Below are 22,229 nucleotides of genomic sequence, written 5' to 3' on the forward strand. Positions count from 1 at the left end.
CCGTCACAGAGAACAGCCGACTCACAGGATGGGGAGTGGCAGAATGCAGCCACCGGGGAAGACACTGCGGACCGCTGCATTAGGCGGCCCGACTGCACCCCCCCTGCTGCCTGCGCCTGGGGCAACTGCCCCAGCTGCCCCCACCTTGATACGCCTCTGCACATTCAACATCATCATTCATTTGCAGGGCATGGCAGGCAGCGTTATGTAGTGAATGCTGCATGCGCTGCACTTGGGGGTTAAAGGGCCAGCAGCCGATATGATGGGGCCAGCAGCCGATATGATACGGCAGCTGCCCGGGCATTGCGGCCCGCGGGCCGGAGGTTCCCCACCCCTGGTCTAGGGGCTGGCACCCTGATGCTTCTTAGCTCTCACTACTGGATCAAGCACATGTCTAATCATGGCTTCCACCAGCGTTTATCTTCTCCTCCTTCTTCACTGAAAACAACAAGTCTCCTCCTCCCCCTCCCAGTTAGGGTGTGTCTGCCAAGCTCTAAGCTTCAGACAAGTAAGGGAGGGAGGTGAATTGTGGGTGTGTGTTGTGGTCTCTAGCATACAAAACAGTACATTTTTAACCCTTTTGTGGCGGTAGAGTCGCAGGGCGCCACAACGCCACCTGTGGTATCTGATCTGAAGTGACCAGCGCTGCAATGCAGATCCGCTGGGACTGATGGTGTGATGCAGCACAGTTGGTATAGCTCTCCACAGGCCGAGCTGTTGTCTCAGGGCAGATGTAAGATGTTGAGGATTGCATACTTCTGGCCATTTTCCAACTAGACGTGTCCAGCCTCGCTCAATGCTCTTAAATTGAGCAAGGCTGTGCAAGTCTGGTCGGCATGTGACCGCTTGTATGCAAATAGCATACGTTCAGGTCACACGTCCGTTCACACTTAGGAGAAACCTAACAGCTTACACTTTGCACGCCGTGAGGATTATCAAATCTGCAGTCACAAAACGTGACTGTAGACTTGAACCTCAAGCCTGGACAACCCTTTTAAGAACACTGTTTTTTTGCAAACTATCGATAGCAAGAGTTTGATTATCAAGCAAAATCCCCCCCATAATCGTGAAAAATTGGATCTGCAAGTAAAACATTCTGAAAAGATGCTATGTAAAGAATGAGCAGTTCAAAATATGGAAAGCTATCCAGAGAGAATTGTAATATAGTCAAGGTTCTATTTTTATGTCCTTTTTTTTATTTTATTTTTTTATGAACCGAGAGGTTAAATGAATGTAATAAATGACTGAGAATTTTTTTTATGCATAAAATTTATTACAGTTAATAAATTTTATTTTGAAAAATGAATCATTAATGCACGGATAATAGTTTGTATGAAAAAGGTATTTCCTGTAGATATGAAACTACATGTTTTCAAGTAGTGTGATCTTGAGTAGTCCAAAAAATGAAATGAAAACTAGAAGTAGCTCATCATCCATAATGAAATAACATCAGGGAGGTGTCTGAACAGTCACCAACATCATTCCTCAACAGTGAAGTCACCACAACCACATGGCCAAGGTCATCAAGAAGGACTCAAAGCGAAGGAAATCTGAGACAAACGGAAAGCCCTCCACCATCGGGAACTACCTGCTGAAACAGAAGCAGATGAGACAGCCAGACTCCAGAATAATTCAGATAACCATGAATAAAATGCAGATTTTTTTTTTTTTTTGTAAATTCTTTATTTAAGCTTTATACCGAATAAAAGAAAACAGGGAAAAACAATAAACGTACACTTTAGACTCTTGTCCTAACCTGCCAATATCGATGGGTTTGGCCCACAATCTCATATTTTTGATAGCTGCAGACAATTTATTACCAGGGAAAATATCCATCTGACATATCTGATTTTGGTCATGTCTGACAACTGCTCTCTCATGGAGAACACAAGAGCAAATGAATGCTCCTGTCTATGGAAAAGCTGTCCGAGATTGACTGGACCAACGTCCGAGGTAGTCCAGTGCTTCCCATGATGTTTCTTATATCCGATCCTGGTGACTGTGTATAGCAGTAATGCAATTCACAGTCACCATGTCTTGCTGATTACAGCGTGAGCCGGGACTCTAAGTTGTGACGTCAGTACCTGACAATTCTGAATAGCGGTGATGTCAGTACCTGGTGACTGTGAAGAGCGGGGACATCAGTACCTGGTGACTGTGAAGAACGGTGATGTCAGTACCCGGCAACTCTGAAGAGCGGTGATGTCAGTATCCGGCGACTGTGAAGAGTGGTGATGTAAGTACCCGGTGACTGTGAAGAGCGGTGTCGTCAGAACCCGGCGACTGTGAAGAGCGGTGTCGTCAGAACCCGGCGACTGTGAGGAGCGGTGACGTTAGTACCCGACAACTGTGAAGAGCGTTGATGTCAGTACCCGATGACTTGAAGAGCGGTGATGTCAGTACTCGGTGACTGTGAAGAGCAGTGATGTCAGTACCTGGTGACTGTAAAGTGTGGTGATGTCAGTACCCGATGACTATGAAGAGCGGTGATGACAGTATCCGGTGACGGTGAAGCACGGTGATGTCAGTAACGTTACTGCTATTTACAGTCGCTGGTGCCAGATTCGGGGAATGTCGTGGGAATTGTTGAACTACTTCGGACCTGCTTGGGACTTTTGCTGTTCTAATAAATTGGTGAATGAGGGACAGTGTCTTGTTTTTACTTCTCTCTTTTTATGTTTTTTAGGTATCCATTCATGGACTATGTCGGATTCCCTGGACTACGTCGGACTTGCATGTTTTTTTTTATAAATTGGCGAACCAGGGAAAGTGTATATTCAAATAAAGTTTTTTTTTTGTGTATTTTATTTTTGATTACCGAATTACTAATAGGGGTGTCTATTGGAGATGAGCGACTTTGCCTTTTTTCAGGTCGAGTCGGGTTTCATGAAACCCGTCTTTCGCAAAAGTCGGGTCGAATGAAATCTGCCGATTATCGTGAAAAGTCGAAGGCCGACTGACACACGAAACCCAATGCAAGTCAATGGGGAAGAAAAGTTGGCAGTGAGTGGAGGACAGGAAACACACCTACAGAGCTCATTTTAATGCCAAAAACATCAATTCTTCTTACTTAAGCTTGTCAACCTTAATTTACTTAATAATAATAGTTAGGCATTGAAAACTGGGGGTTATTTGGCTAAAGTTGTGGGGGGGTAGGGCACATGCCACAATTCATGATCCTCTGAAACGGCAGAGAATTAGCGGTATAGTACAATGAAAAATACTTCACTTCTTACATCACATGACTGATATCCATTTAAAATTCTCCAATAGCTCCAAAAACGGACAGTATATTACTCCATACAGTATTATGGCCACCGCATAGTGCGCTATACAGAGTAATGAGGCCCATACATTTCTCCATACAGAATCATTGGTCCCATATAATGTTCCATACAGTATATGATGAGCTCCACATAATGCTACAGTATATGTTGGTCCCCATGGATGAAGCTCCACTGTCTTATGGGCCCAAATAATGCTCCATATATAATGGGCCCCATTTCTAATGCTCCAGTGTATAATGGGCCCTGTAAATGCTGCTCCAGTGTCTGATGTCCACCTTTGGAATGCTCCAGTGTATGGTGGGCCCCATATATCATTCTCCAGAGTATAGTGCTCCCCAAAAATTGCTCCCAACCTTTAAAACAATTAAATAAGTCTCCTCGCTAGGGAATCCCTGTACTAGTCTGGACTCCTCATCATCCCCATATTCCATCTCTCTGCACTTGGACTGTTTAGGCATAGGCCGTACAGACGTGATGTCATCGCGCTCTCTGACCAGAATGTCACTGTCAGGAAATGCGGAAGACGTCACGGCGGTGGAGCAGGGAGAGGTATTTCAACTTTGCAAATGCTGTGATCTGAGCAAGCAGGGGGGCCCACTCGTTGGCGACGGCTCGGGCACAGGGCCCCTCATAGTATGGCGGTGTGTCTGACGGTGGTTGGGCCCTCCCACCGGCAGAGACTCTTTTGCGTACTATGAGGGCCCTGTGCCAGTGCCATCGCCCATGAGTATTCCCCCCCACCTGCTCAAGGAACCTGCACTTTCATCTGCATCTTCCTCTTTGTCACCGTGTAAGGTGGTATAGTATGCGGGAAGGGGAACCTGACTTTCATCAGGGTCAGATTCTGGCTGTGTAGAGTGCGAGGGGAATGTAGTGGTCTGTGTCAATGTACCAGCAGAATCATCTAGCAGTGGCTGGGCATCAGTGCACTTGTGGCGCCCCCAGGAGTACGGTCGCCACAGTGGTATTACCTTCCTCCTAGGGAGTGTGATGTCATGCTTGGGAGCAATAAAGGATCTCTCTAGCAGTTAAACCAACACACAACACAGGTCCCACTCCAGGCCAGCAGGGAGAGCTCTGAACCTGACTGCTGAGGAGCTGCTCTCTGTGGTTGGGAGGAGGGAAGTTAGGGCAGTCTGTAAAGGGAAGGGGTAGTGTGTGGATGTGAGAAGGGGAGCTGGAGGATGAGCAGAGTTAAGGCTCACGCCTAGCTGGAGCGCATGGTCCGGATTCTGGTCTCCGAGTTTGTAGGGACACTCACGGTCCTGCAGCAGAAACTGGAGGAAGTAGCAGCTGTAAATGCACTGTTCCCAACTAAGGCTCGGAGGCCCCAGCAGCGACTTGTGTGAGCCAGAAGGAAAAGGCTACGGCTGCCTGCCATACGAGAAAGTTTCAAAAGAGAGTCAACAGGGGGAACTTCAGTGAACTCAGTACTGCGAGTACCTCAGATAAGCGCTAGAACGGAGGCCACTCTACCTATCTGCAGAGACAGAATTCATAATTTGCTTCCAGGCTGACCAACTCCTTCTCCATCTGTACTCTGGGTCCTGTATGGCACTTACCAAGAACAGGTAAAGGAACTGCACGACTATGTCTGTCATCTTTCTCCTGCGCCTGGTGCACGGCTCTGCTACATCCTGCACTGCACACCATCTACCAACTCTTTCATCTGCCCTGCGACTACAGCCCTACCTGTGCAGGGCTTCTACATCTTAGCTGCACCACAACATCTGTCCCAGAGAAGCGACACTGCAGTGCTGGTCAATCTGATCAGAAACCACAGGTGGCGTCATGTATCATTCACCTATAAATGTTATTCACCCCTTTGCATGGACGCCCATGCCCACTGACTGGGTCACCACCACCGTGACACATCCCTCTGAGACACCAGCCCAGTACCGATTAACCCCACTGCCCTGGCTGGCCACCCACTCTTGATGTCAGATTCATCTTGGACTGGGGAATTCACGATTTGACTTGATAACCCAGGCATGGTATGTGGGAAAGAGCTACATGGACTAATGTGAAGTGTGGCCTGCTGCATCATTCACTTTTGGAGGGGGTGAAGGACACAAGGAAAGGGGTTCTTCCTGACCAGGAGCCAGCACTTGACGACTCCGTGCATTTATTTTTTGAAACTTCAGAAGAGGAGGCGATAGAGCTGGTGGCTGTGTCTGCAATGTAAGCCAAAACTTGTTCCTGAAGCTCCGGCTTTAAAAGCGGTTTACCTACTTCCAGAAAAGGGAGCCTTCGAGGCCTTGTGGAGCCAGACGATGACGCAGGCTCAACAACTCATGCCTTAGGTGCTATTGTGCTTTTGCCACTACCAGCAGATGCACCACCACCACCATAAGTACCAGCTGGCAACCCCAGCCCACTTCCACGGCCTCTTCCACCATACTTCCTCATTTTTGGAAAAATGTACCCAAAATACCACCAGCTATATGGTACTGTAAAACAAGGTACAAGGTGTATATAGTATTGTGGAGAATTGGAAGCTCCCTAGAGATTTTAGGAGGCTGAACTATTATCTCAGGCCCACTATAGATTACACCTCAATTTAACAGGCTGAAATAGGCAGGTGTATGACCAGGCACAAGGTGTGTATATAGTATTGGGGAGAATTGGAAGCTCCCTAGAGATTTTAGAAGGCTGAACTATTATCTCAGGCGCACTATAGATTACACCTCAATTTAACAGGCTGAAATTCGCTGGTGTATGACAAGGTACAAGGTGTATATATGTAGGGAAGGTGACCTGACGGACGGACGGACTAGTCAGAGTGAAGAAAGATAGGTTTGCACAGTGTAGGTAGGAGACAGTGATTACAGTGGGGAAACAACTAGAAAAGTGTAGTGGACGTGCAGTACCTTGGGATGACCATTAGATGGCAGGGTGGAGTGTGAGTAAAGGACTTTACAGCAGCTTAGGGCTTTAGAAACCGTTGGTCATGGGGGGCGTGGTGACAGTTAGTGACAGTTTCAAGGAACCGGGGAAGTTATAAATTCTGAGGGAGGGTTCCAGAAGGTTCCAGTCCCCAGGGGGAGCCCAGGTGACAGGAGGACTTCGCCAGTCTGTGTGCCCTGAGGAGAATCCGACCAGGGGGACTGAGGAGAGGAAACGTCAGGGGGGTGGTCCTGACAGGGAAGGACCGCAGCAGAGACAAGGCTCTGGGTGGAAGACACCGTATGTGTAACGACGAGACTGATTAGTAAAGTGCTGTTGGTGTACGGGCCTAAGGCGGCCACAGTAACCGAGCTGTCAGGATTGTCACAGTGTGAGACGGGACGTGACGTGTAAGTACATCCCTTGTGTAACATACGGTGTTGAAGCGGCCCTGAACACGGAGGGCAGAGAGAGATATCGCGGTGTACCGCGAGGACCGTCAGTCGGACGGTGTGAAATAAACTTGGACCTGTTGCACCCAGAATCTGCCTCATCGTGTCTCTGTATCATCTCTGCGCGGTAAGAAGTGGGATCACCCCCTATCACCCCCCCCAGCTCGGCACCCCACCACCGACACTACATTTGGCGTAGTCGGCAGGATCGCCGCCGCTAATACGCTATCTTCTGCGGCAGGCCTGCAACTGAAGGACTGAGGAAAACTTGGACTGCTCTATTTCGGATTATAAACACCTGTGGACTAAAAATTACTGACCTGTGGATTACAAATTGGGACGCTGTGTCGGATCTGTGTTGCTTGCAGAGGATCCAAGGCAGTAGCTGATTCTGCCCAAGATGGCGGTATTACTTCAGCGCAGAGGAGAGGTCCGGGTGTTTGCAGTTGTTCAGAATGGACTGGGACCCCCTCCAACGTACCCCAAAAGGAAGCAGTATATGCCCGGAGACCGACGTTTCCATATATTGGACCCTGGCAGATGGATGGAAAGGTCTGCCAACGCCCCACCCAGCAGGAGGAGTGGCACAGAAGAAAAACTTGGCTGCGGCTGTCTGACGCCATTCGAGTGCTGCCCAACGGACGGTATGAGATGCTGCGGGTGTCGGGGCATCGGCCGCCTAGAGTGGCAATGGCGGCGAGAGATAGAGCTGCACCAGAAGTCATCTTCAGATTTACGGGCAGGCAGCGGGATGCTGAGCCGGGGAGCGGAGCCTGAGGGGAGTCAGCGAGAACGGCTGCCACCAATACCAGCAGAGGACTTCTCAGCGGAGCCCCCGAGTCCGGAGGGAAGGCCCGCAGGACAGTGGAGTAAGGAACGGAGGCTGCGGGGGAAACTGCGTGATGATGGAACGGAGGCCGCAGCGCCAGGGAAGGTGAGAGTACCCCCGGCCCTACCAGTGCCTCCGCAAGCGGCCCCCACCATTCTGCTGCAGCACGCGGCCCCCTGCGCACCGGAAGGCCTAGTTACCACGGGCCCCGTGGTGTATGCAGAGCTGAGCGAGGTCCCCGCTCATGTCCCCGAACTACCCCGCCCGGAGTCACCAGTGCAGAGCTCACCCAAAGAAGATGCTGCTGCGCTTTCCCTGCTAATAGCAGCTGCATTGTTGAAATCGGCCGTTACTCCGACTCCGTTGGAAGTAGTGGATGCGGCCTGTCCTGAGGCCGCGGTTATGCCGCTGCTGGAGTCGGCTGCGACCGATTTAGCGGGCCCTGTGATTCCAGCCCCCGAGGACCCGGTTCTCCCCATTTGCCACCTGACCCCAGCGGCTGCTGGGCCGCAGAAATCTTCGGCCGTTTCTGTCTTGCGGTCTTTTTCAGCGGAGTCCCGCCCACCGGACTCCAGGGCCCGTGCTGTTCCCTCCGTGTGGGAAGCGGAGGTGATCAGGAAGAAAAAGGCCCGGGAGCAGGAAGTGTGGAACCTGCTCCACACTCAAGGAGAGGCCGTCATGGAAAAGAAGAGGACTTGAATGGACACCCTCAGTATCCCCGTGGAGCCCTCACCTCTGTCCATTGAGAGTGGTATAGACTGTCAGGAGTTCGATGCACCGTTGTGCAGATTATAAGGACAGTTGCATTTAGAAAAAAGTTTTGTTGTTGTTTAACTGATGCAACTATTTTCTCTCTCTTTCTTTCTTCTTTCTATGTTCTTTATATACGAAAATATGTTTACCTGACAGAACGGGGATACGGAAAAGTGGAGGAGTGTCCAGGTCCAAGGAAGGGGGGGAGGAAGAAAGAGGAAATGCAATGTTATGTTATATTTTGGTTTTAAAAGTAAGAAAAAAAAAAAAAAATTATAAAAAAATGGGTACTTGTGCTATTATAAAGTTGTATGATGTATAATATGCAAAGTAAAATGCAACAGGTCCGGGTTAAGGGAAGGTCTGCGGGACCAAAGGAAAGTGTGAGATCCGGTAGGGATCTAAGAGTTGAGGTCTGGGAGACCGGGACGCCGACCATGACATGTAATTGAAAGAAGGAAAATGAATGGGAAGATGTGAGAAAGACAGCCGTCCTAGGTCAGGTCCCCGACACCACGGACACCCCTGAAGAAGGAAAGGCGGGCGCCGGCAATGATCTGGTAGGTGAGTGGCCTCGATCATGGCGTACCGGATAGTGAAAGGTAACAGTAGGGGAGAGTAGGGGAAAGATACACGCCGTAGAGAGAATACGGGTGTACCTTGCCCAATTTGAAAGACGTTGTCATGTGGCGTGCGCGCTGGTGAGTAGCAGTAGGCTGCTCAGAGCATAGTGCTCCCAGTATGGTTCGGCCCCCGCAGATAGTGGGTTTGGCTCAACTTCTGGTCCGACAACAGAATGTAGGTGTAGATTCAGAACGACGAAGGCAGGGATGACGATTGTCGAGGACGACAATGGACAAAGGAAGGGGGAGTGTAGGGAAGGTGACCTGACGGACGGACGGACTAGTCAGAGTGAAGAAAGATAGGTTTGCACAGTGTAGGTAGGAGACAGTGATTACAGTGGGGAAACAACTAGAAAAGTGTAGTGGACGTGCAGTACCTTGGGATGACCATTAGATGGCAGGGTGGAGTGTGAGTAAAGGACTTTACAGCAGCTTAGGGCTTTAGAAACCGTTGGTCATGGGGGGCGTGGTGACAGTTAGTGACAGTTTCAAGGAACCGGGGAAGTTATAAATTCTGAGGGAGGGTTCCAGAAGGTTCCAGTCCCCAGGGGGAGCCCAGGTGACAGGAGGACTTCGCCAGTCTGTGTGCCCTGAGGAGAATCCGACCAGGGGGACTGAGGAGAGGAAACGTCAGGGGGGTGGTCCTGACAGGGAAGGACCGCAGCAGAGACAAGGCTCTGGGTGGAAGACACCGTATGTGTAACGACGAGACTGATTAGTAAAGTGCTGTTGGTGTACGGGCCTAAGGCGGCCACAGTAACCGAGCTGTCAGGATTGTCACAGTGTGAGACGGGACGTGACGTGTAAGTACGTCCCTTGTGTAACATACGGTGTTGAAGCGGCCCTGAACACGGAGGGCAGAGAGAGATATCGCGGTGTACCGCGAGGACCGTCAGTCGGACGGTGTGAAATAAACTTGGACCTGTTGCACCCAGAATCTGCCTCATCGTGTCTCTGTATCATCTCTGCGCGGTAAGAAGTGGGATCACCCCCTATCACCCCCCCCCAGCTCGGCACCCCACCACCGACACTACATATAGTATTGGGGAGAATTGGAAGCTCCCTAGAGATTTTAGGAGGCTGACAATGATGCTCTCGGTCCAAGTATGGCAGCAGGCAGCCTAATAAGCAGGACGGCTGCACTCAAAAGTGTGGAAAAATGAACGCTTGGTAACTGTGCAGAAAAGAGGAAGAAAAGTATTTTTGCCTTTAAAAAAGCAGTTTGCACAGCAGTATACAAACAGCAATGCAGCTATCAGGGAGCCTTATAAGGCAGCCTAATAACCAACAGAGCTGATGCCCAAAAAATATAGCCTCCCCTGTCACTGCACACAAAGTGTTGTGTTGTACAGTGAAAATCGCTACCAGCAGAAGCAGTTTTCTGGTTCTTTTTCCCTGCCTAACGCTCTCCCTTATTCAGAATCAGCAACAGCAACCTCTCCCTAATGCTAATATCGGCAGAAGTAAGATGGTGGTTGGCATTCACGCCCTTTTATAGCCCCTGTGACATCACACAAAGCCAGCCAATCACTTGCATGCCCTTCTCAAAGATGGTGGTGACCGATGCCTATGTCACCGCGTTGCCCACAGTGTGCGTCCTCCATCATTGGCTGAAAAAGGGCGCTGGAAGCATCATTTGAAGCGCGACTTTGGTGCTCTGGTCGCCAACCTCGTGGACGACCTCACGCTATGGTCGGGTTTCGTTTCATGAAACCCGACTTCAGCGAAAGTCGCAACTTATGAATTTGAGTGACCCGTTTCGCTCAACTCTAGTGTCTATGACTAACCCCAGGGCTTGATGTCTGATAGACCCCTGTACATAGCTAACCAGTATCTATTATCCATCTATCTATTATCTATCTATCTATCTATCTATCTATCTATCTATCTATCAATCTATCATCTATCTATTATCTCTATCTATTATCTATCTATCGATTTTTTATTTATCTATTATCTATCTATCTATCTATCTATCATCTATCTATTATCTATGTATAAGAATATCTATCTATTATCTATTTATCATGTGTCTATTATCTATCTATCTATCTATCTATCTATCTATCATCTATCTACAGTATCTATCTATTATCTAGCTATCTACACTGCTCAAAAAATAATGGGAACACTTAAACAACAGAACATAACTCCAAGTAAATCAAACTTCTGTGAAATCAAACTGTCCACTTAGGAAGCAACACTGATTGATAATCAATTTCACATGCTGTTGTGCAAATGGAATAGACAACACATGGAAATTATTGGCAATTAACAAGACACCCTCAATAAAGGAGTGGTTCTACAGGTGGGGACCACAGATCACATCTCAGTACCAATACCTTCTGGCTGATGTTTTGGTCACTTTTGAATGTTAGTTGTGCCCTCCATGTGCTCACCAGAGGTAGCCTGACTGCCATTAGGTACCGAGATGAGATCCTCAGACCCCTTGTGAGACCATATGCTGGTGCGGTTGGCCTTGAGTTTCTCCTAATGCAGGACAATGCCAGACCTCATGTGGCTGGAGTGTGTCAGCAGTTCCTGCAAGATGACGGAAATGAAGCTATGGACTGGCCCACCCGTTCCCCAGACCTGAATCTGATTGAACACATCTGGGACATCATGTCTTGCGCCATCCACCAACGTCACATTGCACCACAGACTGTTCAGGAGTTGGCGGTCTGGGAGGAGATCCCTCATGACAAAATCCACCCACACATCAGGAACATGCCCAGGTGTCGTAGGGAGGTCAAACAGGCACGTGGAGGCCACACACACTGCTGAGCATGATTTCCTTGTCTTGAGGCATTTCCACTGAAGTTGGATCAGCCTGTAATTTGATTTTTCACTTTGATTTTGAGTATCCTTCCAAATCCAGACCTCCATGGGATATTAATTTTGATTTACATTGATCATTTTTATGTTTTCTTGTTCTCAACGCATGCCACTATGTAATGAATAAAGATTTGCAGCTGCGATATTCCATTCACTAATATCTACGAAGGGTATCTTATTGTTCCTTTTTTTTTCAGCAGTGTATTATCTCTATCTATCATCTATCTATTATCTGTCTATCTATTATCTATCTAACTATCTATCTATTTATTATCTAGCTATCATCTATATATTATCTATCTATCTATCTTTCTATATATTATCTATCTATCTATCTAGCTATCTATTTATTATCAATCTACAATCTACCTATCTATCATCTATCTATTATCTATCATCTATCTATCTATCTATCCATCTATTTATCTATGTATTATCTATCTATCTACCTACCTAAAAAAGGTTAAAGAACAACACAGTTAAAAAAAGAGTGCAAAGCCTCACAAGCACATACTAGTCCTTGTATATAAGATTAAAAAGAGTTGAGGCAGCACACGATGCTATCTATCTATCTATCTATCTATCTATCTATCTATCTATCTATCTCATATCTATCTATTATCTATGTATCAGAATATCTATCTATTATCTATCTATTTATCATCTATCTATCTATCTATCTATTTATCTATTATCTATCAATCTATTTATTATCTATCATCTCTCTATCTATCTATTGTGGTGTAGTGACCACTGTGGCCGCTAGGGGGCGCTGTATGGATGTCCCAGGAGAAGGGATTAATGGCAGAATAATGAATGACCGTTATGTATCTCAAGGTGGGTGGCCTTGAGATGGAGACTTATGTGTGTGTTGATCAGCAGTGATACTGCTGAGGTGCTGTTTCAATGTGTCAGGGAGAAGTCTCCAGGTAGCTGGTGAGTTGGGCAGAACCAGTTACCTACAAATCTACCCAGGGGTGTGGTTAAGAACGCTATTGTAAAGTGTGTGTGAATGGTTCAAGGACCTGTGATGAGGTCATAGCTATGTGACCCGGTGGGCGTAGCTACGGACCATATAAGGTGGCCAGGGTAGGTCACATGAGGTGAATGCTGGGACCTGGTTGGTCCGTATGAAAGGTCTTGTCTGGGCTGACATGAGACCGACTGAAGGAAGATGGGTCTGCCTTCCTGTACACGTGAGTCGTGTGTGTGAGAGTTTACTGGAGGGAATGAATGTCTGCACTGAGAAGCAGCCATGAGGTAAACCCTGACGGGGTGAGATATCTGTGAGGCTGAAGAGCCTGAGTACTGGACATTGCGTAACCTGTGTGACCACAGGCTTAACAGAGGGAAGCTCTGTCATGAATGCTATGCTGATTATATGAACTTTATGTTGCTGCTGTGGTTTATGATGCCTGAATAAACCACATGGATTGTTATTGTTTTATGGAAAACCCATGCTGGACGTGATTATTTGACTGCCAAGCGAGTGTCCCCAACCTTGAATGACGGCGCTACCTTACAATTGGTGGAGAATGCTATGGGCAATGTTGTAGCCTTGTTGCTAAGAGCAACAGAAGAGGACTGCAAAATTTGGTTCCTAAGGGCAACGGTTTCCAAAAAGCGCATGTTGCAGTGCTGGCAACGCTGAGCCAGGAGGGCTGATGGTTGTGAAAGCCGTGTGATATACTGACCGCAGGTCAGTGGAAGAGACTTATAGGACACCTCTGCGGTAGAGGGGTCCGAGAACCTGCGCAGCCAGCAGGTGACGGTTGTGAAAGCCGTGTTGTACTGACCGGGGTCAGAGAAAGAGACTGTGGATTGTTATAGCGTGCCTGTTATGAATGAGTCAACGAAGGAGGAAAAAACAAAAATACAAGCTAAGTCCAGAAAACCGGAGGGGTTGGTAGCAATCGGATTGCAGACCCCTGATCCTATCCACAACAACTAACAGTAGCCGTGGGGGTTCCTACGATGCCCTAGACCCCTCGAACACAGCCGGAGAACTAAATAGCTCCTAAAGAAAGAAAGGGGAAATCTAAACTGCCCCAGAGCAGACCCCAAAGCAATAGGCAGCCCCCAACATATAATGACGGTGAAGCAAGATGAAAACACTAACACAGATAGAAAGATAGGTTGAGCAAACGATGGGGCCCAAGCTAACTAAATAGGACAGGATAGAAAAGCTGCTGTCTGCAATCCGTAAAAAACCCTACCAAAAAATGTCCCAACCGTCTGATAGGAAAAACAGGCCCTGAAGTCGCTAGGACTTCAAAAAGACTATATCAGCACTCAGGTAAATTCTGAAGACAGAGCAAAGAGACAAACTGATCAGAGACAAAAATGGAACTCAGCACACCCCTGACCGGGGATGGCTGAACTCCAAAAAACAAGGTAAACAAAACAAAACTAATAAGTTCAATAGCAGAGCAAAAACTTATCTTTGTGAAGCAGGAAACAGACTGGTCTCCAAGAATCCAGCAGAGAAATCACCAGCGACTCAGAAGGGCGTCGGCTGCCTTATATCCTCTCAGAATTTCCTGTTACCCAGTCATCATCTACCAGATCAGGTGTTTGGTATTCAGCCTCACTACCTTCCTTCACCAGAAGAGGGAGTTCATCAGACATCGACGGTGAAGGGGAAAATGAACTCACAATAGTACCTCCCCCTTGAGGAGGGGTCACCGAACCCTCATCCACACCACCAGGGCGATCAGGATGGGCCCGATGAAAGGCACGAACCAATCTTTCGGCATGAATATCGGATGCAGGGATCCAAGAATTATCCTCCTGGCCATAACCCTTCCATTTAACCAAATACTGGAGTCTCCGTCTAGTCAGGCGAGAATCCAGTATCTTCTCAACCTCATATTCCACATTACCTTCAACCAATACAGGGTCAGGAGGTGCCAACACAGGAACTATTGGCTCAACAAACCTCTTTAACAGAGACTTATGAAACACGTTATGGATCTTAAATGTAACAGGAAGAGCCAATCGAAAATAGACTGGATTAAGAATCTCCAAAATCTTGTAAGGTCCAATAAATCTAGGTTTAAACTTCGGAGAAGCCACCATCATAGCGATATTCTTTGATGACAACCAAACCATATCACCCACCTTAAACTGGGGACCAATGGTCCTATGCTGGTTGAAAAACCGCTGGGCCTTTTCCTGGGAGAGAGACAACTTATCCACCACTTGGTCCCAGATCTGGTGGTACATTCTCTCCACCACAGTGTCAACACCTGGGCAGGCAGAAGGCTCCACCTACCCTGAAGAGAATCGAGGATGAAACCCAAAGTTACAAAAAAAAGGTGACATCAAAGTGGCAGAACTAGCTCTATTATTTAAAGCAAATTCGGCCAAGGGCAAAAATGAAACCCAATCATCCTGATCAGCAGAAATAAAACATCTCAAATACGACTCCAAAGTCTGGTTTGTTCTCTCCGTCTGCCAATTGGTCTGAGGGTGAAACGCAGAGGAGAAGGACAACTGAATTCCCAGCTTGGAACAGAACGTCCTCCAAAATCTAGACACAAACTGAACTCCTCTGTCAGATACAATGTTCTCAGGAATCCCGTGCAAGCGAACCACCTGTTGCAAAAACAAGGGCACCAACTCTAAGGAAGATGGCAACATAGGGAGTGGTACAAGATGGACCATCTTAGAGAATCTATCACAAATCACCCAAATAACAGTCATTCTCTGAGAGACAGGCATATCAGAGATAACATCCATTGAAATATGGGTCCATGGCCTCCTGGGCACCAGCAAAGGCATCAACAACCCACTAGAGCGAGAACAAGGTTTACACCGAGAGCAAGTCCCACAGGACTGCACAAAATTCCTGACATCACGAGACAAGGCGGGCCACCAAAAAGACCGACTCACCAAATCTCTTGTACCAAAAATACCTGGATGACCAGCCAATGCAGAGCAATGAACTTCAGACATCACTCTCTTCCTCCACTGGTCAGGAACATACAATTTTCCAATGGGACAATGCTCAGGTTTGTCCTCCTGAAATTCTTCCAGAGCACGTCTAAAATCGGTCGAGATGGCAGAAAGAACTACCCCCTCACCTAAGATGGTAGCAGGCTTGGTCACAACAGGAGAATCAGCAAAGAAACTCCTAGAGAGGGCGTCTGCCTTGACATTCTTAGTGCCCGGAAGAAAAGAGACCACAAAATCAAAACGTGTGAAAAACAAGGCCCACCTAGCCTGTCAAGGATTCAAGCGTTTGGCCGACTCCAGGTAAATCAAATTCTTGTGGTCTGTAAGGACCACGACTTGATGTTTAGCTCCCTCCAACCAATGTCTCCACTCCTCAAATGACCATTTCATGGTTAACAGTTCCCGATTCCCCACATCATAGTTACGTTCGGATGGGGAGAACTTTCGGGAAAAGAAAGCACAGGGATTCATTTTAGATGTTACGGGATCTTTTTGGGACAAAACAGCTCCTGCACCAATCTCAGAAGCGTCCACCTCTACCTGAAACGGGAGTGAGACATCAGGTTGCCGCAAAACCGGAGCAGAAGTGAACCTTCGCTTCAGCTCCTGAAAGGAACAAACAGCCTCCGGAGACCAATTCAGCACATCAGCACCCTTCTTAGTCAAATCAGTCAATGGTTTGGCAATAGCAGAAAAATTAGCTATAAATTTACGATAAAAATTAGCAAAACCCAAAAATTTCTGGAGGGCCTTTAAAGAAGTGGGCTGAACCCAATCATAAATGGCTTGTACCTTGGCCGGGTCCATTTCAATAGTTGACGGAGACAAAATAAATCCCAAAAATGAAATCCTCTGTACACCAAAAAGGCATTTCGATCCCTTGACATACAGGGAATTCTCCCTCAAAATCCGGAACACAGTCCGAACATGTTCCACATGAGAATCCCAATCCTTGGAAAAGATCAAAATATCATCCAGATAGATGATCAAAAATGTATCCAAGTCTCGGAAAATATCATTCATGAAGCACTGGAAGACAGAAGGGGCGTTCGTGAGCCCAAAAGGCATCACCAGGTACTCAAAATGTCCCTCCGGAGTATTAAACACCGTCTTCCATTCATCCCCATGCTTAATGCGAATAAGATTATACGCCCCCTGAGGTCAAGCTTTGTAAACCAGCAAGCACCTTTAACTCTAGAGAATAGATCAGAAATCAGGGGTAACGGATACTGATATTTAACAGTAATTTTGCTGAGGGAACGATAGTCAATACAAGGCCTTAATGACCCATCTTTCTTAGCCACGAAAAAAAACCCAGCACCTAAGGGTGAAGAGGATGGTCTAATATGACCCTTCTCCAACGACTCCTTAATATAGGATCGCATAGCCTCGTGTTCGGGTACAGATAAATTGAAAAGTCGACCCTTGGGAAATTTACACCCAGGGCTCAGTTCAATTGCACAGTCATAACTCCTATGAGGAGGCAAAGACGCAGACTCATTCTCACTAAATACATCATAATAGTCAGCCAAATAGTCAGGAACATCATGCGACTGGGGAGAGGTGGAGAAAACAGGAGCATCACTAAGGGCACACCAACAACCCCAGCTCACTACAGACACAGATTTCCAATCCAAAACTAGATTATGGATTTGCAACCAGGGAAACCCCAGAATAATGGTATCATGCAAATTATGCAACACCAAAAATCTGCAATTCTCTTGATGGTCTGGGGCGACCTGCATTACCACCTGGGTCCAAAACTGAGGTTTATTCTTCGCCAAAGGAGTAGCATCAATACCCCTCAAAGGGATAGGCGTCCGCAGAGGTGTCATAGGAAATCCACAACGTTTAGCAAAATCCAAGTCCATCAGGTTCAGAGCTGCTCCCGAATCCACAAAAGCCTTAGCGGAAAATGTGGACAGGGAGCAGATCAGAGTAATTGCCAGAAGAAACTTAGGTTGAACACCACCCACAGCAAATGTGTGTGCAAAACGTTTCTCTCGTTTAGGGCAGACAGAAATAATATGTGAGGCATCACCACAGAAGAAACACAGCTTATTATGCCTTCTGAACTCCTGACGTTGTGCCCTAGACAAAACTCTATCACATTGCATAGGTTCAGACATTTGTTCTACAGGTGGCAACACCTCTCGTGCGGTTTTGCGTTCACGCAAACGCCGATCAACCTGAATGGCTAATGACATAGAATCGTCAAGACCAGAGGGAACAGGAAATCCCACCATAGTATCTTTTACGGTTTCTGACAAACCCTTCCGAAAGAGAGCTGCCAAGGCACCATCATGCCAGGTAGTAAGGACCGCCCACTTTCCGAAATTTTGACAGTACAACTCTGCAGAATCCCGACCCTGGCTCAATGCCAACAGGGCCTTTTCAGCCTGATCAATAGCATTAGGTTCATCATACAACAACCCCAAGGCTTGAAAAAATGCGTTCACATTAGTAAGAATAGGATCATCAGGTTTCAAAAAAGCGCCCAATTCTGGGGATCGCCGGGCAGCAAAGAGATGACAATTTTAACCTGCTGCGCAGAGCTCCCCCACAAGTTAGGCTTCAAGGCAAAAAATAATTTACAATTATTCTTAAAATTCAAAAATTTAGACCGATCCCCAAAAAACACATCAGGAGTAGGGATCTTTGGTTCAGCAGCATGTGAATGAGCAAGATAGGCGGAAATTAACCGCACTTCAGCAGTGAGCTGCTCCACACGATCAGACAATTGCTTCATCTCCATTGAGAAAAATTTCTGGGATGCTCTTCTAAGGGAAAGTGCAGGGCATGTGCAATATAGGGTGAGCTGTGGACTGCCCTTGTAAGGGCAGGAGTCTGGGGATCAGATGATGGTTAGTTTTTGAGGGATTTGACAGGGTATTGTCTTCCTATCGCTACCTCCCTGTGTGTACACAGAGTATCCCTGGAGACTCCTGGCCATCTGCAAAAACCGGTGAGATCGTTCCTATTTTATATATCTCACCTTCTAGTATTTTGTGGCTATAAACCTCTTTTGGTTTAGCCAAACACAATAGACATATATGCAATTGGTTATGGCATTGTGTGCTAACTGTTAAATGCTGTATCCTGTTTATAAATTGTTGCCTGATATGATACATTAGCAACGTTTTATATCCTGATTGATGCGTTTGGGTGTTCCCATCTCTTCCTAGGGATTACCCATTTATTGGCATCCTTTTAATCACTATTGGTGACATTATTGTTTTGGAGCTTTTAAGTTACATATTAAAAGTTATTTTTTAACCTCACTTACTGCTGTATAGACTTACTCTAGATTCCCCTATTTTGTCGGAGTTGTTGAAATTGGCACAAAAACACCAAAAGTCATAAACTACGATTTGATTTGTGCCTAAATTTTGCAACTTTTCAAAGCTTTTACAAGAAATTTCTGGCATGAAAGCCTTTAATACATTGGACCCAGTATCTTTAAAAGATGAAAGTAGACATAGCAACTGTAATCCAGTCTGCAGCAGGTCCTGGCAGCATGAAAACACAAGTGCTACACAGACCTGGGCAAATTGAAGGGGTTTCCAGTTTCGGAAAACCGCTGTGTTGTGGCTGCAATTTGTTTTAAAAACAGCAACATTTTTTTTCTCACCCTCCCAAGGTCTAGCTGTAAGTTTCCTCCATCGCTTCCAGAATCTGTTATTGACTGCAGTGCTGACATCACACTGACAGCGCTGCAACCAATAATTGAGCTCAGCGGTTCTACCCAAGTTGATTGCATGAGCAGTAGAGTGTTACGGAAGTGGTTTGTGGAACCACTGTGCCACAGAGAGCCTGGAGGGGTGTGACAAAGCGAGCACTGGACTATTCAGTAGAGCATCTGATGGTGAGGTTAGACTTGGCTCCCGATGACCGCCAGGTGCCACTCCAGGACAGCGCAACGGTCGCGCAGCAGCTGGACCTAGAGGGACAGACTGAGTGCAGTAGGCAGAGTTCGCATCAGAGTGCAGCAGGCAGAATCTGCACCAGAGTGCAGCAGGCAGGATTTGCACCAGAGTGCAGCAGGCAGGATTTGCACCAGGTTGCAGCAGGCAGGATCTGCACTAGAGTGCAGCAGGCAAGATATGTACTAGGGTGCAGCAGGCAGGATCTGCACCGGAGTGCAGCATGCAGGATCTGCACCAGACTGCAGCAGGCAGGATCTGCACCGGAGTGCAGCAGGCAGAATCTGCACCAGAGTGCACCAGGCAGGATCTACACCAGAGTGCAGCAGGCAGGATCAGCACCAGATTGCAGCAGGGACTGGTATGCAACCTTACACAACATAGACATGAAAACAGGAAGGTTGCTCAGGCAACTCCCCAGTGGGGAGGAAACAATATATACATAATGCCTCTCAGTCAATGGCTTGGAGGAAATAGCAAGTGCACGCACTAACCCTTTAAGAGGGTGGGAGCGCGTGCATGCATGCCCTAAGGACATGGCTGGAAACGCATCTGGGAGCATGCATAGCTTGGAGAAGGGAAGAACCGACCGCAGCAGGTGAGTGAAGTGACACGCTGAAGATCCTGCCTGTCAGAGCAGGACTCCGGCATGATGATAACATAGAGCTCACTGATTTGCTGCAGTTCTGTTGGTGTGACATCAGTACTGCAGACCATAACAGAGACAGAGATCACCCAGGTGGGTGACACATGGATAGTACAACAGAGAGGGGCCAGGAGACCGTAGTGTTTGGCTTCACAAACTCCTGCACTGGTTAGAAATACTTCACCATCTTATTAAACAATGCAGGTTTTTTCCTTGCTATCAGTGCAGTTAAGTCAATTTATTGCAGCTTTCCTACCTGGATTGTCTCAGATGTTCGGTGTTGGTCACTCCCCTATGCTATATACTTGAGACTTGCCAATGATAATTTTTAATGCCAGGTTTTGGACTTGAAGGTGAAGTTCATGGTTGGAGCTACGGTTTGAAATTTGGAGATTGTTCAGGAGATTGTTGCTTGGAGTTTTGTCTGTGTGCACATCCTCATCCTCACCTATTTTGTTTTTGTTTCTCCTTCCTTTTACTCCCCTGTGTTCAACTCTGTTGTTTGGTGAGTGTATTTTGTGTGATTGTTATCATTTATCCCTATCCATCTTTCCTTGCTAGTCTGGTTATTGTGTTCCTACACACTTCAGCTTCCCACTACTCTAGGTGGGGGAGGGAACAGATCAGGGTTTATAAAGGAGCATTGCAAGGCACGGTGTCTCCACCTTCAGGAGTAATCCGGGGGACAGGGATAGATAGGGCGCCCCTAGTTTTTGAGACCTGGTTAGAGCCCATAACCCCAACACCATCATGACAGTGAGCTACTAAAGTGCAATTTTTATTATATTTTTTATAACTAGAAAGCCCCTGTAATGACCAGAAAAACTACATTTTTCTGAGCTTATTGGTATTGAGTGTCAAGTATCTAAACACATGTAAGATATTTCTGTGGTTTTCTAAGGCTTCAACAACACTTGAAGACTTTTGAGCATCATATTTTCTTGTTTTGAAAAAGGAGAGACCATGACATGTAGCTTTGTCTACGGTATTAGTGCCCAATCATCACGGCACTGCTGAAAACATGGCAGAAGTATCTGGTCCGTTGCAGAATGTCAGGCAGCTGGGGGAATCTCACAGCACTTAAGCAGTACTTCATCTGACTCCTACTGAGATTGTTGAAGTTGTGATATTAAATAAAGCCGAGGAATACGTTGGGTATATTGGCATCTTCCTGTTTACGTATGAAAGTGCTCTACCCCACTGTCGGCTTATATTACTGACTTGATCTGTAAATTTCTTGAATTCTGTCTAAAAACACATTGAAATCTGAAGGTAAAATTGCTTGACGTAATTCGGTTTTATTTTTGCACAGTGAATGATAAAGGATAGGGGTTAGGAGAAAGGTGACAGATACTGATGGAAGATGAATAACAAGCTGTTTACAGCAAAAAAAAAAACAGGTTACTGGAGAGGGAGGGAGTGCGAAGTATTAGTGGAAGAGTGGTGCAGAAGGAACGTCCTAACATGGGCACCATATACGCAAATCCACCTGGGGGCGCCCTTACTGGTGCTTGGAATGAGACGCCTTAGTTCTGAGATAAGCCAGTTCTTACTGCAGCAACCAGGTAGGAGAATATCCGCTTTAGGACCCAGCGACATCCTTGTGTCCCTGATCTCTGGAGGGAAGGCAGCGCATCTATCCAGACTAATCTTCAAATGACACTTGCAGCTCAGAGAGAGCAGCGCCTGTGACCGTAAATTAATTCATTGTGTTGGCATGCAAAGTGCTACCCATACTTTATTATTATTATTATTATTATTATTATTAATAATTAAAAAAATCACATCCCCCACCATTTCAAGTGACCATCACGCCTCGCCTCTCCTACCTCTGCGCTGAAGCCATGTTTTCTCCTCAATGCTGCATCTACAACATCCAGCAATAATGCCTTTTGCTCCGGAGTGACAGCCTCGCATCGCTGCGCTAGACGAGGCAAATATGGTGTCGCTAGACGCTGGCGCCTCGCATCGCTCCTATTTTATGACACACCAGAATAATTTTGGATTGGGGGCTCAGTTTATCTTTATTCTGTCCCAC

At 46.8% G+C, this 22,229-nt stretch overlaps 1 long non-coding RNA gene across 1 annotated transcript; it reads right to left on the bottom strand.

Annotated features, from left to right (window-relative positions):
- Positions 1–1,251: 1,251 nt before the first annotated feature.
- LOC141087548 (uncharacterized) lies at positions 1,252–22,188 on the bottom strand. The gene is made up of 2 exons (XR_012231686.1): positions 22,021–22,188; positions 1,252–1,588 (listed from the first exon to the last, which is right to left on the bottom strand). It is a non-coding gene; the product is annotated as an uncharacterized lncRNA (long non-coding RNA).
- Between the last annotated feature and the right edge of the window lie 41 nt (positions 22,189–22,229).

The sequence above is a fragment of the Dendrobates tinctorius genome, unplaced genomic scaffold (assembly GCF_039654945.1).
Source record: "Dendrobates tinctorius isolate UK_male_01 unplaced genomic scaffold, ASM3965494v1 ptg000034l, whole genome shotgun sequence".
Classification (NCBI taxonomy): domain Eukaryota; kingdom Metazoa; phylum Chordata; class Amphibia; order Anura; family Dendrobatidae; genus Dendrobates; species Dendrobates tinctorius.